The 5,641-nt window shown below is 48.3% G+C and overlaps 1 pseudogene; it reads right to left on the bottom strand.

Moving 5' to 3' along the window:
* Positions 1-3,069: 3,069 nt before the first annotated feature.
* Positions 3,070-4,346, bottom strand: LOC141585496 (phospholipid phosphatase 2 pseudogene; annotated as a pseudogene).
* Positions 4,347-5,641: the final 1,295 nt, after the last annotated feature.

Here is a 5,641-nt window from a genome sequence, read left to right as displayed (position 1 = left end):
AATATTATATTGGTGTTAGGGCACAGTGTGATTACTATATTACAGACCACTGTGAGAATACTTATTAGCAGCCGCTGTGTCTTGGACACTGACAAGATCAGAGTGTAGTCAAAACAGTGGATGTGAGGGTTTCCTTTGTCTAGCTGAATTCCTTCCTCTGCTGAGTACTCTCTAAAGACTCTCTCCTCTGCACTCAGGGCTTTGGACAGGAAGTATGTTACTCACCAATGAACAACACCAAGTTGACACGACCTTCATGCTGCCCTGAGGAAGATAAAAGCTCCTTGCCGCTTCTGGCACCTCAGAGGGAAGTTGGTCAGGGGTGGGTTCGTGCACCCTCTGCTGATGCCAGAGCTCAGCACAGACACTCTTGCTCAGTTTCTAGGTGGACGTGCAACCCCGCCTGGCTGTCCTGAAATACCTATAAAATTCAATATTGAGTTTATGCAATGTAATAATTTTAGAAATTCAAACCAAAATGAAGCCCACTGTAGCCATTCCTTCCCGAAGATGGTGATGGAAGACTTTGGAAGCCATGTAGAATAAAATGAATAAATACAGAAATTAAGAAAAACAAAAACCTACTCAAAATAGTCCAGAGACGGTAATTTTAAATGCAAAATTATAAAAAATCTAAAAGAAAATCTATATGACGTTGAGTTTGGTGTTGACTTGTAACACAAAACATCAAATGCTAATTCATGAAAATATTGATAACACAGACTTTATAAAACTAAGTATTCTACTGTGCAAAACTGTATGCAGAGAACAAAAAGAAAAGAGAGATGTGAGAAGATAATTACAAAATACACACGTGATTTTAAAACTGGGTAAATATCTGAACAGATACCTAACCAAAGCAAATATACTGATAGTAGGCTGGGCATGGTGGCTCATGTCTGTCATCCCACAACTTTCGAAGGCTTAAGACGGGTAAATAATCTAGGTCAGGAGTTCCAGACCAGCCTGGCCAACATGGCGAAACCCCATCTCTACTAAAAATACAAAAATCAGCCAAGCATGCTGGTGGGCACCTGTGATCCCAGCTACTTGGGAGGCTGAAGCAGGAGAACCACTTAAACATGGGAGGTAGAGGGTGCAATGAGCCAGTATCGTGCCATTGCACTCCAACCTAGGTTACAGAGCAAGAAAGACTCCATCTCAAAAAAAAAACAAATTGTTAATAACATATCTGACACATGTTGATATGTTAATACGAGGGGAAACTAGTTTGGGTCTACACAGGAAATCTGCATTTTCCTCCCAATTTCAGTGTGAATCTAAAACCAATTTAAAATAAAACCTTTATTTAAAAATTATAAATTTTTAAAAATATCTGCTTATTTGTACTAATAAGTAGTAATTGACACTACTACTTTTCAAAACAAGGGCATTCATTATGCTGCAAAGTAATTTATGCAAACATATATAATTTCAATGAAATGCCTATTTTACAAGATTTATGTTAAAATAACACATCCATGTAAACATATTTATCATATCTTTTTTCTTGTGGTGTGGTTCACTCTCTAGGAAATCTGGTCACCTTAGAACCAAGGAAAGAATTCAGATTTTGGAGACGATTTCAATTTACAGCGGGACATTTTCAAAAATATAACTTTTTTAAAAAAATTAAAATAGCAATTGATTGTGACTGAATCACTTATTATAATGAATGCTTGTCTTTGTTTTGTTTCCCAGCATTCCTTTTAGCTACAATACAACAAAAGCAAATATTTGCCATTGGAAAAAATATTCAAAGGAAGACTGTAAAGGGAATTTGTGACCACAATTATTCAATGTTTCATGACGATGCTTTCTAATACTGAAAAGTTTAAAGGGATAGTCAAAGTTATTCCCCCAAAGATGCTTTGAAGAAATCGATGAAACTAGAGAAACAAAAGTGGCAGGACAATCAATGCGACTTTAGATGTCACTGTGTCTTGTGAGAAAAAGTAATTTACCTTTAGAGGATCGCCAAGAATTACTGGAAGCCCAGACTCTGCAATGTATCTAAATTTAGTTGTCAGTATCACTAGCAATGAATGTGATAAAAAGGGATCTCTGTTTTATTTGTGTAATACAATACCAACGCAGTATTTAATGCTCCAAGGAAAACAAGTTATACCTGAAATACAGTTGACAATATCAGAATCAAAATAAGCTTCCTGACCAGGCATGGTGGCTCATGTCTGTAATCCCAAGACTTTGAGAGGCCAAAGCAGGCGGATCACCAGAGGTCAGGAGCTCAAGACCCACCTGACAAACACGGAGAAACCCCATCTCTACTAAAAATGCAAAAATTACCCAGGCTTGGTGGTGCATGCCTGTAATCCCAGCTACTGGGGAGGATGCGACAAGACAATGGCTTAAACCAGGGCAGAGGCGAGTGTGCTGGGCCAAGATCACACCATTCCTTTGCCCTACTGTCTATGTAAAAATGCACGCTCGGGCGCCCCCTGCTGGTGGCCAGGCGGTGGGGGCCCTCTTGCTCATGGTCCTGTGTCTGCACCCACCTGATGGCAGCTGGGGCCACCGCAAGCCCCTCTTGCAGTAAGAACCCCGCCCCAAGGTGTGTGCTGAGGAGGACGCAGTTCCACCCTCACAATGCCCCCCAGTTCTGTAAGGAGGAGAACGCAACTCTGCAGACCGCTGTGACTCAATGCACGCTGGTGGTGTGACAGGATGCACATCGGTGGAGGAGCCTCAAAAATCTGAAAGGTGGGTGTGGGGGCCCCTACTGGGGGCCTGCACTGCAGGGCCCTCTTGCTCACGATGCTGTGCCCACGCCCCCTTCTGGCTAGGTCCACTGCAGGGCCCTCTGACAGTGTGGTGACCGGCACCACCTGCTGGCAGCTGGAGCACTGCAGGGCCCTCTTGCTCAGTGTAGTGGCAATATGCCCGCTGCTGGCAAACAGGGCAGTGCTACATCCTCTTGCTCACAGTGTGGTGCCTGTGCTGCTGGGCACTCTTACTCTCGGTGGAGTGGGGTCACGCCCCCGGCTGGCCGCTGGGGCACTGCAAGACCCTCTTGCCCATAGCGTCCTGGCAACGCTCCCGTGATGGCAACTAGAGCACTGCAGGGTTCTCTTGCTCATGGTGTGGTATTCGCTGGGATTACAAGTGTGTGCCACCATGCCTGGCTAATTTTGTATTTTTAGTACAGACAGGATTTCTCCACGTTGTCCAGGCTGGTCTCGAACTCCCAACCTCAGGTAATCTGCCCGCCTCAGCCTCCCAAAGTGTGGGGATTATAGGCATGAGCCACCTAGCTCGGCCTAATTTTTTGATTTGTCGTAGAGACGGGGTTTTGCCATGTTACCTATGCTGCGGGGTTTCCTTCTGATGAGATGAAAATATTCTGGAATTAGGTAGAGGAGATGGCTGTACAGCATTGTGGATGTACTAAAAATGAACTGTACACATTAAAATGGAAGAAATGGTGACTTATACAAATTTTATTTTGATTTATTTATTTATTTATTTATTTATTCTAGTCCGACATTACCCTAGGCTTGTCAGTCAATATTTTGATTTTTTTAAAAAGGACAATGATGAGTTGAAACGTTTAAGGGCCTATCAGTAGAAATGGTAAGAAGACAGCCCATGGCTGGGTGCGGTGGCTCACGCCTATAATCCTAGCACTTTGGGAGGCCAAGGTGGGTGGATCACCTGCAGTCAGGAATTCAAGACCAGCCTGGCCACCATGGTGAAACCCTATCTTTAAAAAGAAAAAAGACAGTGCAGAAGAGGGCAGGGCTGAGACTCAAGGGAGTCAAGGGAGACAGCACGTTCCCCGCGGCCTCCTGCTGTCTGTGGGGCGCCTGGAGCCCTGAGGCCCCGCTCCTGCCTGATCCCCCGCCTGCTGGCTGCTAACCATCTGGCTTCTGCGGTTTCTTCAGCTCCCACTGCCCTCAGAGTGAAGGCTGCGCGTCCACACCCACCTGGCCTCGGTGATGTCAGCAGCTTTTCCCCTGCACACGCTCTCCAGCTGCACATAGACCGAGCAGTTCACCCAGCTCCACTCGGGGTCACAGATGGCCAGGAAGTTGGGGTGCAGGTGGCCGATCGTGTACTTGGCCAGGTCCGTCAGAGACTGGCTCACAGCCGCCCCGAAGAGGAAGGTCCCCAGCACCTTGTACATGGCAGCCACGTAATTATTGAAGTCAGAGCAGGAATAGAGCCTGTCTGTGGGCACCAGGTAGGCTTCTCCTGCTGAGACGTGCGTGTGGGGCAGCCGCGGTGACCAGAGGGGGTCCTGGTCAGCCCATGGGCCCTTAGTGGGCCTCAGTCCTCCCCACGGGCCTCCCCAAGGCTGCTGGAGAGCTGGAGACTCTAAAGGTGCCCTAGCTGGGCTTGGTGGCTCACGCCTGCCAGCCCAGCACTGTGGGGGGCTGAGGCGGGAAGATCACCTGAGGTCGGGCATTCAAGACCAGCCTGACCAACATGGTGAAACCTGTCTCTACTAAAAATACAAAAATTAACATGCCTGTAATCCCAGCTACTGGGGAGACTGAGGCAAGAGAATCACTTGAACCCAGGAGGTGGAGGTTACAGTGAGCGGAGATCCTGCCATTGCACTCCAGCCTGGGCAACAAGAGCAAAACTCCATCTCAAAAGACAAAAGGGGGTTCCTATTTTGTTGTTGTTGTTTTTTGTGTTTTTTTTTAATTTATTTTTATTTTTATTTTTTTTGAGAGGGAGTTTCGATCTTGTTACCCAGACTGGAGTGCAATGGCACGATCTCGGCTCACCGCAACCTCCGCCTCCTGGGTTGAGGCAATTCTCCTGCCTCAGCCTCCTGAGTAGCTGGGCTTACAGGCACGCACCAACATGCCCAGCTAATTTTTTGTGTTTTTAGTAGAGACGGGGTTTCACCATGTGGACCAGGATGGTCTCGATCTCTTGACCTCGTGATCCACCCGCCTCGGCCTCCCAAAGTGCTGGGATTACAGGCTTGAGCCACCGTGCCCGGCCAAAAGGGGGTTCCTATTACCCACAAGTACCACTCGGGGCAAGGCTGTGTCCCCCAGCCCCCCACAGACCTCCAGGCCACCCCCATCAGGAACCCAGGGTTAGGCTGTACCCCATCCCGCCCCCTCCCTGTCCCTCTGAATCCCTCCTGTCTTACAAGAATGACGGTGGCTGTGATGGTGACCCCGGCCATGAGCCCAAGGGTGATGGTGTCTGGACGATAGGGGTACCGGATGGAGTCATCCCCACAGTCAAATCCTCGGTTATACGGGGTGTTCACCAGCGACAGGACAGCGAAGGACAGGGAGGCTGGAGGGGGAGAAGGCCTGGGAGCTGTGAGGTTCTCAAACCAGCTGGGCCATGGGGCCCCCACACCCGCCTTGGCCTCGAGGCCTCCCACCAACAAGAGCTTTTCTCACAGCACATTGGAGGCCCAAGCGACACTCCTTTCCCATCACCCTCAGATGAGCACGAACTCCCCAGGCCCTCTCCCCCTCACACCCTCCCTCTGCTCCTTGAAAAACCAGGCAAGGACGGGCACGGCGGCTCAAGCCTGTAATCCCAGCACTTTGGGAGGCCGAGGCGGGTGGATCACGAGGTCAAGAGATCGAGACCATCCTGGTCAACACGGTGAAACCCCGTCTCTACTAAAAACACAAAAAAATCA

The sequence above is a fragment of the Saimiri boliviensis genome, chromosome 8 (genome assembly GCF_048565385.1).
Source record: "Saimiri boliviensis isolate mSaiBol1 chromosome 8, mSaiBol1.pri, whole genome shotgun sequence".
Lineage (NCBI taxonomy): Eukaryota > Metazoa > Chordata > Mammalia > Primates > Cebidae > Saimiri > Saimiri boliviensis.
This window is presented reverse-complemented; position numbering and strand designations above follow the sequence as displayed.